Source organism: Carlito syrichta, unplaced genomic scaffold, assembly GCF_000164805.1.
Source record: "Carlito syrichta isolate Samal-C Ts95f unplaced genomic scaffold, Tarsius_syrichta-2.0.1 Scaffold302630, whole genome shotgun sequence".
In the NCBI taxonomy this organism is placed as follows: Eukaryota; Metazoa; Chordata; class Mammalia; order Primates; family Tarsiidae; genus Carlito; species Carlito syrichta.
In genome coordinates, this window is record NW_007246726.1 from 116,566 (window position 1) to 127,802 (window position 11,237).

At 40.9% G+C, this 11,237-nt stretch overlaps 1 non-coding gene across 1 annotated transcript; it reads left to right on the forward strand.

Moving 5' to 3' along the window:
- Positions 1-9,995: 9,995 nt before the first annotated feature.
- On the forward strand, positions 9,996-10,069 carry TRNAN-GUU. The gene has a single exon. It is a non-coding gene; the product is annotated as a tRNA-Asn (tRNA).
- The last annotated feature ends 1,168 nt before the right edge of the window (positions 10,070-11,237 follow it).

Genomic DNA, 11,237 nt, shown 5'->3' on the forward strand with positions numbered 1-11,237 from the left:
TTTGGGGAAATCGCAGGGGTCAGCACATCTGGAGCACAATAGATAAGCCTCACTCTAGGAAAACCACCTTTGTGATCATGGTATCTCTCCTGCCAGGTATCACCATACTTTTTAAAATGAGAAACCTATGTTATGGTTAAATTTTGAAAAATGCAGAAATAACATTGAGTAATAATCTCTGTTGCCTCCAAACTAAACTCCCCAAAATAAATAGCTTTTAAAATCTGTTGTATGTAATTTCAATAATGATGGGATTAGAGTACTGACTGCTAGTGTTTGGCAGGACGATCAAAGCATTCCCAAATCTCATTCTGCCTATAACCTAGGCTCTCTGACGTTTGTGAGGGTTCCTGAGGAAGATATATACGTAAAGAAAAGTGTAGATAATCACAATTTGTTGTGGGCAGGGCTTGTGCCACAGTGGAGGGAGTTCCATTAAACTGGACAAGTTCAAGATCTTAGCGGTTTGTCTTTCTGTCTAAGCATAAAATAACCTTTACCATACTTCTCCAAATGAATCTGGTGCATGAAAGTACTGTGAGAAGAAAGGGCCAGAAAGTAGTCATATAAAGTGTGGGTGCAGGAAGCACTCCTCGACACCAGCCAGGTGGACAGTTTTGATGCTCAGGTAGAAAAGGGCCAGTCATAGCCACATCCTTGTGCATAATGTTTGAATAATGTGTCCCTAGACATTAGCAGATGAAGCTCAATACCTGTCAGTAAATAATAAGAGTATTTGCTCCTCCTTTGCATATTCAGGCCTAGGAGAGAAGGGAAACAATTTGCCTTCTCTACATGATTATTTTCTTCTGATTGTCTAATGTCATTCCAAGTAATGATAAGAGAGGTATATTAGGTAAGACCTTCAAAAGGCCATTTTCTTCCCATTTTCACTTCTATGGATCATGCTGGGTCAGGAAAAGGGTAACTTAGCAGGCCAAGGAATACCATTTTAATATTATTGCATAAATTTCTAAAGTATGTGAGAATGTGGCATAAACTCAGCTAATTTTAGGGCTACACTATCTAAGACGTTACCAACACCTTCCCATTATATATATATTTATTTATATATTTGAATTGCACATACTTGTATATGTATTAATATATATTACCACAGTTGAACATAACTCATCAGCTAATGTTACACAGTGGACAACACCTAACAGTATAAGCCAACTAAATCAATATGAATAATGTAAAATATGAAATATTGCTATTTTTACTATTATTTCTTATTATATTATTAAGCTTACTATTATTATTATGCTTCCTTAATAGAAACAAAAATGTATAGAGAAATTGGTAATCCAATAAAGAAGTTTCCCTCCACTAATGTCCTTGTCAAAATAGATATTGTGCCCACCAAAATGAAAACTAAATTATGAAAACAACCTGTGGTACATATACACAATGGAGTCTTATGCAGGCATAAAGAAGGACAAAATTATGGAATTCGCAGCAACCTGGATGGATTTAGAGTCTATCATGCTCAGTGATCTATCACAGAAACAAAGAACTGAATACCACATGTTCTCACTCATAAATGGGTCCTGAACATTTATCACAATACTACAAGAGAGGGATCAATGCAGCAGGACACAGCACGGAGGGGGTGGGAGGGGCACATAACATTACTTATGGTACACAGTGCTAAACCAGAGGAAGTGAGGACCAGTGGGAGGCCCAAATTTCACCTGCATATAGACCACTTATGTACCTAATCCTGACTTGTACCCCACATCTTTCAAGTAAAGCGAGAAAGAGAAAGAGAGAGAAAGAGAGAACCTTTCCCTGGTTTTAAAAAAATCTGCAGTAGTTCCAACCAGCCTTAAATCATCAGAAACTGTTGCCTTTATTATTATTATTATTATTATTATTATTATTTTTTTTTTTTGAGTTGGAGTCTCACTCTGTCGCCCAGACTGGAGTGCGGTGGACACTCCCGGCCACCGCAGCCTCGACTTGCTGGGCTCCGGCGATCCTTCCGCCTCAGCCTTCCCAGAAGCCAGAATTATAGGCATACGCTACCACGCCCGGCTGATTTTTTGATTCATTGTAGAGATGAGGTCTCGCTGCCCAGGCAGGTGTCGAACCCGCGGTCTCAGGCAATCCACTCACCTCAGCCTCCCAAAGGCGCGGGATTACAGGCTGAGCCACCGAGCCCGGTTGTTGCCTGTATTACTGGTGCTGATTTACTTCTGCCAATCTTCCCAAAGATGGATTTGGGGACCCTCTTGTGCACCATGCTTCCGAAGTTCCTGAAGTCTCAAGCATACCCAGGAGACTATTCAAGCAAAGGCACCACAGTCACAAACTTTAGAACCAGTGAGAACACTGTAAGCAAAAAGTCCAGGCTCATATTTTTTATTACATTTTCTAATTCTTTTTATATTGTGACCACTCTCACCTGGAAGAAAAGGGTAAATGGCAACACAGAACAGAACAGAGTCTCTTGAACTCAAGTTTGCTGAAATTCTAGGCAGTTCTTCCAGTTTTTCCATCTCTCGTGGATTTATAGCCTAAGGGGAAATCGACTATGAAGAGATCGTTTGAGGTTAAATTAAGTTGAAAATTGTATCTAGAAAACTGATCATTTCTAATGTCGGTTTTCAGTGTTGGGGTACAAATGCAGTCTCATACAATTTCAGGCATGTAATTGGTGCCTATACGTTGGTGGGTGGTGCATACAGTGGAATTTTAAATTCACACTCAATTTCACAGAGCAGTTCCACTTTCTGGAATGTGTCCCAGTTAAATCGCTTCAGTTTTAGGATCTACTTCAACCCCACTTCTCCACCAGTGGAAAAACCGAGCCACAGCTGTTGGCGGATAGCAAACAGTATCGCGTCATGAGGTGGAGACCCCCACACCATAAACCGGAGTTGAACCTTGGCCACGACAGTGAAGGCACCCACTAGACCACCAGAGAACTGCAAACTTTTTGATATTCCTTTTTAATATGAATACGTTCAGCAGAAACCACTCTGGCACCGATATCTGGAAAGCTCCGTCTACACTTCTGGTGCCACCTGCACCTCAAAGGAGTAGTCCCCAAAGGCCATCTCCTCCCTGCCTTGCTTTCTCCAAACCGCGAGCCCGCACACGACGTACCGAGCGTTCTCCTTATCCGCGAGGCCCGCCAGGTCCCTAAGTCCCAGAGCGAGTTGCTTCTCCTGGCTGCACCTCCCGACTGACCTAGAGATGCGTCCTGGCAGGCGGCAGCGTGTGAAGAGACCTGTACGTGGGTGCTGGGGCCGGGGCAGTGCTCTAGGTCACCAGGAGGAGGTGGGAGAGGGGAGGTGCTCAGGGCAGGGAGGAGGCTGAGCCCTAAGACCTCGGCAACCTCAACTTCACTAAGGACTCAGACGGATGGAGAAACCGAGACAGCCTGGATGGAAAACAGTTTCGGGCTAGACCCCAAGACCCTGAACCGAATTCCGGATCTTTCCCCTACAAACGGCTGCACCTGCCTTTCTCCATCTTAGCCACTCAGTCCTTCCATATGCTCGAGCCAAAATCTCGACGCTAGTCTTTCTCTGAAAATTCCCATCTGATTAGTTGGGAAACCGTGTTTCCTCTTGGGTTAATTGCAGACTTTGAGCCACACCATTTTCCTCTCTTAGTCTCTGAATTTTGGCAAAGGACAAGGCGTAGACAGAGGTCGATTCAACTCGCGTCGCGCGGCTGGGCTCAGACTTTAGTTAGTTTCCGACCATAGTTGAGACTTTCCTTTGGCTCCGCCAGTCAAAATCAGCCTGTCCCGGCTGGTCTTCGAGGGCCAGGGGCAGGGCCAGTTTCTCTCAGCGCGGCTCCTCCCGCGGGTTCGATCACCCCACACCCTTTCCTGTGAGCTGAAGAGAGACTTCAGGGCTGTGTCTTGGATTTGCTGGGAGGCGCGAGGCGCGCGGGCGCGGGGACTCGTGCGCGGAGTGCGTAGCTCCTGCCGGCACTCGCTGACCGCTTCCCTCGTTCTAATCCGCCGACAGTAACGTCCCGGTTCAGTTTGAGCTCCAAAGACGCTAAGGTAGAGGAGGAGCGGTCGGAGAAGGGGGCTGCCTTTTGGGGTCCTGCCCCCAAAGGACCGAAAACGGTCCTGAAGCAATAGATGGAGAGAAGTGGAAATAGATCTGTTTGAGAGAAAGTATGTGCGAGCTCCTCATTTCAAAGTACCTTTCATGAAGGTGAAATCGGCCTCCTCTGAAACTAAGTCCTCCCGTCGCTGTTGAATTGAGTTCCCGTCTCAAGTTGAAGCCAAAATAGGCAACGCCTACAATCTTGGCCTGGTTACCAGTGAGTATGCAATCCCTCCTCCTCCCCAGTAGGGTAGCACTTGAACTTGTAGCACATGATTGTCTCTCCCCAAGCTTTCTGTAGATTCCAACTGATAACTGTTTTTAAAGCGACCCTTACCTGAAGATGATAATAATTTAGGGTCACTTAGCAAAGGAAATGATTTCTGACCGGTTTTGAACCGAGGACTTTCAGGTGTGGGAAAAACACAAAATTACTACACCGGAGAAAGCAAATACTGTTGAGAAGATCTCTCACACACGAACTACACTTCAGCCAAGTAGGTTTGTACCCTTGGTTGGATCCATTTTAAGTACTCTGTTAGTGGAATTTAACGTGAATCTAGGATGAATATTTTAATTTTAATCGTTTTAAATTTAAGCACAATGCTAAATATTATATAGCAAACTATACAGCCAACTTTATGTCATTTTGCAAAAACGGTAAAGAAAGATAATATGTAAATAACAAAATCTCATAAAATGGTTTTTAAATAGTGATTGTTTCCACTAAAGATTTTCTTCCTACAAAGAGCAGATTGTAAGTCAAATATTGTAATTTTTTCTCATAAATAATATGAAAAAGTTTCTATGGTCAAAGAAACAAAAATACCCCCCCCCCAATGTTGTAGCCATTTTACCTCTCCATCAGCTCTGGAGGTAACTGGAGATTTATATTCTGAGAGGGTACAATAGAGGATTTTGGGGTAAGAGCCTGGCCATTATGTGAGTGTGTGTGTCCTACAATGAAATGAGAGGGATTAAATGACAGCATATCTTGATGCATGGTGGCACCATGGTATGTACACATTGCAGATTTTTTGAACTGTGTGAAAAAGTCAAACCTGGAAGACTCTAAGACTTACTATTAAGCTGTTTATTACTATAAACGAAACCACGAGAGTAGCAAAAGGATATACATATAGATGAATGGAACTGAATTGAGACACCTAAAAGAGACCCACATTATATGGCCAACTGATTTTCTGAAAAGACACTAAAGTAATTCAATGGGGAATGGAGTGGCATTTCAACAAGTAGTGCTGGACCAACTGGATATCTGCTAGTGATACTAATCTCTACCTCACAATATACACAAAAGCTACTTTGAGTTGGATCACAGATTAAACCATACAAACTACAGTTTTAGATGAAAATATCCGTATGAACTGGCAACAAACAAATATTTTCTAACTATTACACAGAGAGAAATAAGTAAAAAAGAAGAATGAGGAATTAGCCTTTATCACTATTAAATGTCTTTTCATCAAAAGAAACCGTTAAGTGAAAAGACAAGCCAAAGACTGAGAGAAAATAGCCACAAACATATCTGACAAAGAATGTGTCCAAAATATATAGTTTCTTCACTTCCATATTAGAAACTGAAACACCCATTTTAAAAAATGAGAAAAAGCTTAAACAGACACTTCAGAAAGGAAACTATATTAATGACCAATCAGCTCATAAAGGAGTGCTCAATATCATTAGTTGTCAGGGAAATAGATAAACTAAAATCACATTAAGATATCATCACACCAATAGCATGACTAAAATTATAAATCAAATCTTGGTAAAGACGTGGAATACCCAAAATTCATATATTTTTAGTGGGAATGTAAAATGTTATAACAACTTTGGTTTGACAATCTTTTATAAATGTAATCATAAACATACCTTTATCTCTAACAGTTCTTCACCTAGATATTTTTCCAAAAGAATTATAAACATATGTAAACATACACACACTGTAAGAAGAATGTTCACAGCAGCTTTATTCACAATAACCAAAACCATAAACAACCCAAATGTCCATTATCAAGATACTGGTAAACAAATTTTGGTCTACTCATGCAATGGAATACTACTTAGCAACAGAAAGGAATGAACATCTGATATACTCAACAATAGGAATAAAGCTTAGAGACATTGTGTAGAAAGAAAGAACTGGACACAGCAGTATGCATCCATCTACAGGAATTTCTAGAAGAAGCAAAACTAAGACACAAAATACTAGCAGAGTAACTTTCAAAAAGGATGCAGAGGATAACGATAATAAGGATGACAATTCTGATGACTGATTATTAATTATCTACTGAATACAGACCAGCTAACACCAACAGAGTGAAGTAGACTACTCTTATTAGCCCCATTTTACAGAAGAAACAATTGAGGCACATAATCTTTAAGTTTCTTGTACAAGGCCACACAAGGGCAAAGCCAGATTTACAAGTCATAGCACAGGTGTGGTTTCAGCATAGATTAGACCAAGTCTTTCTTTTTTTTGAGCTCTGATCACTTGAGCACAGGTTAGACCAGGTCTTCTCTGTTTTAGGTATTTCTGGTTTTCTCAACCATGGGGGTGAGAAGAGGAAAACAGAGAAGAGAGAAAGTAAAAAAGGGGAAGGAGTGGACATTGGAAGCACAAGGGTCTGTCGTTTTCCAAGAGCAAGACAGGAAACTATTATGATTGTTATTACTCCAAGGGCTATAAAAATTTCTGGGAGACTGAATGTAGGAAAATATATTCACAATCTTGGGGTAAGGGAGCCATCTCAGAGATCACAGGTTAAAAAAATTAAAAAGTTGTATTTCATAAAAATTAAAAACTTCAAAAATTATGAAAGAAAATAAAAGGGCAAGCTACAGGCTGGGAGAACTTATTTGCAATATGCTTATCTGAAAAAAATGACTAAAATATTAGAGAGAGAAATTTTGAAAGTCAATAGTAAAGCCAAGCCATTTAAAAATGATCAAAACACTTGAATAGGTTTTTTTTCACAAAAGATAATTTCTAAATGCCCAAAACACATAATAAAGTATGCTCAATATCATTAGTAATTAGAGAAACACAAAACCTTAATGAGCTACCTTTATGTACTGCTGTAGTCTGAATGTTTTTGTCCCCCCACTACCAAATTTATTTGTTGGACTCTTAACCCCAAGGTGATGGTATTAGGAGATTTGGGCCCTTGAAAGGTGATCAGATCATGAGGGCTCCACCTTCATGAATCGGATTTGTGACTTTATAAAAGAGGCTAGAGGGAACTTGGTTGCCCTTCTTCTGTGTGAGAAAACAGGAGGCACGGTCTATGAATCAGAGACTGACTCCTCACTGGATGTTAAATCTACCAGTGCCTTGAACTTGGACTTAGCCTCCAGAACTATGAAAACTAAATTTCTGTTGTTTATAAGCCACCCAGTTTAAAATGCTTTGTTATAACAGCCCGAATGGATTAAGACACCCACCAGAATGAGTAAATTTTAAAGACAGAACAATAAGAGCTGTCAAGAATATGGAGTAACTACTCTCCTTGCTGGTGAGAAGGTAAAATAGCACAACCATTCTGGAAAACTGTTGGGCAGTTTTTAATAAATTTAGACTTATCCCATTACCTAGCAATTCTACTACAAAGTGTGTACTCAAGAAAAATGAATGCACATGCCTACAAAAATAATTGTACAAGAACATTTATAGCAATTTTGTTCACAATAGCCAAAGTTGGAAATAACACAATTACTCATCAACAGTATATGTTCACACACAGGAATAGCACTTATCAATAGTACTAGAATAATACATTCAACAACATAGATGCGTCTCAAAAACATGTTGCATGAAATAAAAGTCATATCTTAGTCATTTATGTGAATTTCCAAAGCCGTCAACACTAATCTGTGAAAGTAGAATCCAGAATGGTTTGCCAAGTGAAGTGAAGGTGGGCAGGAATTGACCAGAAAGGGTTCTCCCAACCTTTTTTGGCTTATGGAAATTTTCTATAATTTGATCTAGGTGATGATTACATTTGTCAAAATTCTTTGGGCTGTGCACTTAAGATTTGTGCATTTTACTCTATGTGAATTATACTTCTATAATGTATTATTAGCAAAAAAAATTGGGGAAGGGCAAAGGATGGCATTGGATTTGTTTTATTCTATTTATTATGTTTTATATTATTATATTTTATTGTAAATGGCACAACTGAATATGAACTCATAAAAAGTTCATTGTCATTGCATCTAAAAAGGCCGTTTCACTGACTTTTGAAATATCTCAACCAGAAAGACAATTATTACCACACTTCACATTAACTGAAGCTATAGGCAAGGCTTCTGAAAAGTCACTGCTTTACCTTTTGGAAAGGTGAAGCATATGCTCAGGCATGAAAAAACCCATCCAACCTTTCCCAAAGACTTGGACCTAGGTTCGTGCACTGTAGGGTTTTCTTCCTCTCTCCTGACAGCTTTGTGGGGAGCCACTGTAAACCCTGCTTACTGACTGCAGTTACAGGACATGGTGCAGAGATTTAAAAGGTGAAACTAAAACAGCAAATCTTGGCAAGAAAGAAGCCAGATACTACTGTGGCTCTGATTGGAGCCAAGTTTGCCTAGGCTGCAATACAGAGTATTAACCACTATACCATCATGGTGCACCACAGGCCTGCTGGCAGCTAATGTGGTTCTTTTAATATTTTTAGTGTGACCTCATTCGCAATATTTTCCTATTTTGCTCCTGGACAGCTACAAGTTCTTGTTTTTTTTTTCTCTTTTATGTCCTTTTTTAATTTATCCCTATTTTAATACATAATAAAAACAATTCTCAGGATCCAGGCTTTGCCTCTGCACAAGTCTCCTGGGAGGTCACACTGTCTTTGTCCATGGCTCACCTGCCCTTTCCCTCCTCTTATTTCCCTTTTGTCTTTGCCCCTTCCACACTTCTGCCCACTGACCCCACGGACCCCTTGGATCTCAGGTCAATTGGGGTGTGGCGCTCAAGCAGGGCAAATGGTGCTCAGTGGGCCCCTTCGTTGCCCACCCCATAGGACATTTCATAATTGAAAATGAATTGACCGGAACAGAGCCTTTAAACAAAGAACTACCCTCTTTGGAAAACCTTCAATTTATTTTCCACTCTCAGAGTTCTTGAAAGAACTAAAATCTTAAAGATGACAAAGTGTGGAAATAAAGGAAGACCAACCAAATGAGAAAAGCAAAGGCTATTTATTCTGATCATGCAAGAATCATGCAAGGGAGTCTGCCACCCACACTTGCGATCTGAAAGCGATTCAAAAGCAGAGGAGTGGGAAAGCTTTACAGTGCAAAAGAGGGAAAGTTTCTGGTGTGTCCTGATTGGAGGCTGGTGGCATCAGGCGGCTGTAGGTGAGCTAATTAGAAGTGGGGCATCCTGTGTGATTGGTTAGGGTGCACGTTTGCCTTTTTCTGATTTGTCCTATATTGCAAGTGGGCACAAAATTAGGGAAGCTGTCAGCTGTTAATCAAGTTCTGACCATTTTGAGCCGATTATTACAGTCTGTATCGTTTATTTGTAGATAAGGGGTTGATTTTCTGGGCAGGTGGCCTCAGGTTGTGGATCAGAGTTGTATTTTTTTTTAATATGGTCTGGCCATTGTCTATTTGAATAATTAATCTTTTAAAGTGCCCGGGTGTTTCTTCCCTTGGACCGCAGCCGCTCAGACGAGGGTCGCGGTCCGCGCATTTCCGGAGGCGCAGGTTTCTGAGGCAGGCCAGGGGCAAGGCGGGAGGAAGCGCAGCCGGTTGTATTGAAACAAGTGGGTCCGTCGCTCTAATTGCTCCGTTTTTCCGAGGCTTTGGAGCTTACCCAGTCGTATTGCAAAAGGCTAGGTAGTACTGGCCAGCGTTTAGACGAGAGCTCACTCTATTCGGTCGAAAAGAGAAAACCCAGCTGTGTCCGTGGCGCAATCGGTTAGCGCGTTCGACTGTTATCCGAAAGGCTGGTGGTTCGACCCCACCCGGGGACGTGTTCTTGGCATTTTATAACATCCAAGGTGGTTCCTGCAGATTCGTTCTCCTACAGATTAGGCGACGTCACTTAACCTCCCTGATATACAGTGGCTACTTCTCATCCTCCCAGAAGATCTGCTGAGAAGGAATGTAGTTGGGGGACCCACAAGTTCCTTGGACCACAAAACATGAGAGACCTGGTGTAACCTGTGCTCCAGATTCTAGAGTTCCCAGCATGGCTTCTGGGATTAAATCTTGTTTTTCTTCCTGTGTGCCCTTGTGCTATTAACCTTTCTGTACCTCAAATTTTTTCAGCCGTAATATGAGGATGATAATAATATCTTACTGGCAGGATGTGCCTAGATTTAATAATTGCTCAGCTGATAATGTTATCAGTAGAATCAAGATTATTATTATCATCTGAATTCTTTTGATGAAAGCGTGTCTTCTTTTGTTTATTCCATTACATGTTTACATGTTTTTAAAATTAAAGTGGTTCCATAATGGTTCCATAATTTTATGATTACAAATAATGCTGCAGTCATCATTCTTGTACAAATATCTTTTGTCACTTGTACAAGTACTTCTATAGGGTAGAGTCCTGGAAGTGCAATTGCTATATCATAGTGGTTACAGTATATGTTTTTAAATGTAAGTAATAGTCCTGTAAATTTGTTTTCCATGGGATCAGTACCAATTTATATTCCAATTTCTTTTTTCTTTTTGAATTGGAGTCTCACTCTGTCGCCCAGACTGGAGTGCAGTGGCCGCTCCCAGCCACCGCAGCCTCGACCTGCTGGGCTCTGGCGATCCTTCCGCCTCAGCCTTCCAAGTCGCTGGAACTACAGGCACGCGCTACTTGATGAGGTCCACTCACATTGTGTGGGACTGTCTGCTTTACTCAAAGTCTACTAATGTAAATGTTAATCTCATCCAAAAGAAACCTTCATAGGAACATCCACAATCATATTTGACCACATATCTGGGTACCAACCAAGTTGATACATAAAATTAACCATTACACTGTCTCTATATTATTCCTTAACATTGTGTGTGTGTGTGTGTGTGTGTGTGTGTGTGTGTGTATCTATTTCTACAAAAATTTGCTCACCTGAGACATAACACCATAGCCAATAGTATCCTGTATCTTATGGGCACCTTATGCAGACCTGGAATCTTAGAGCT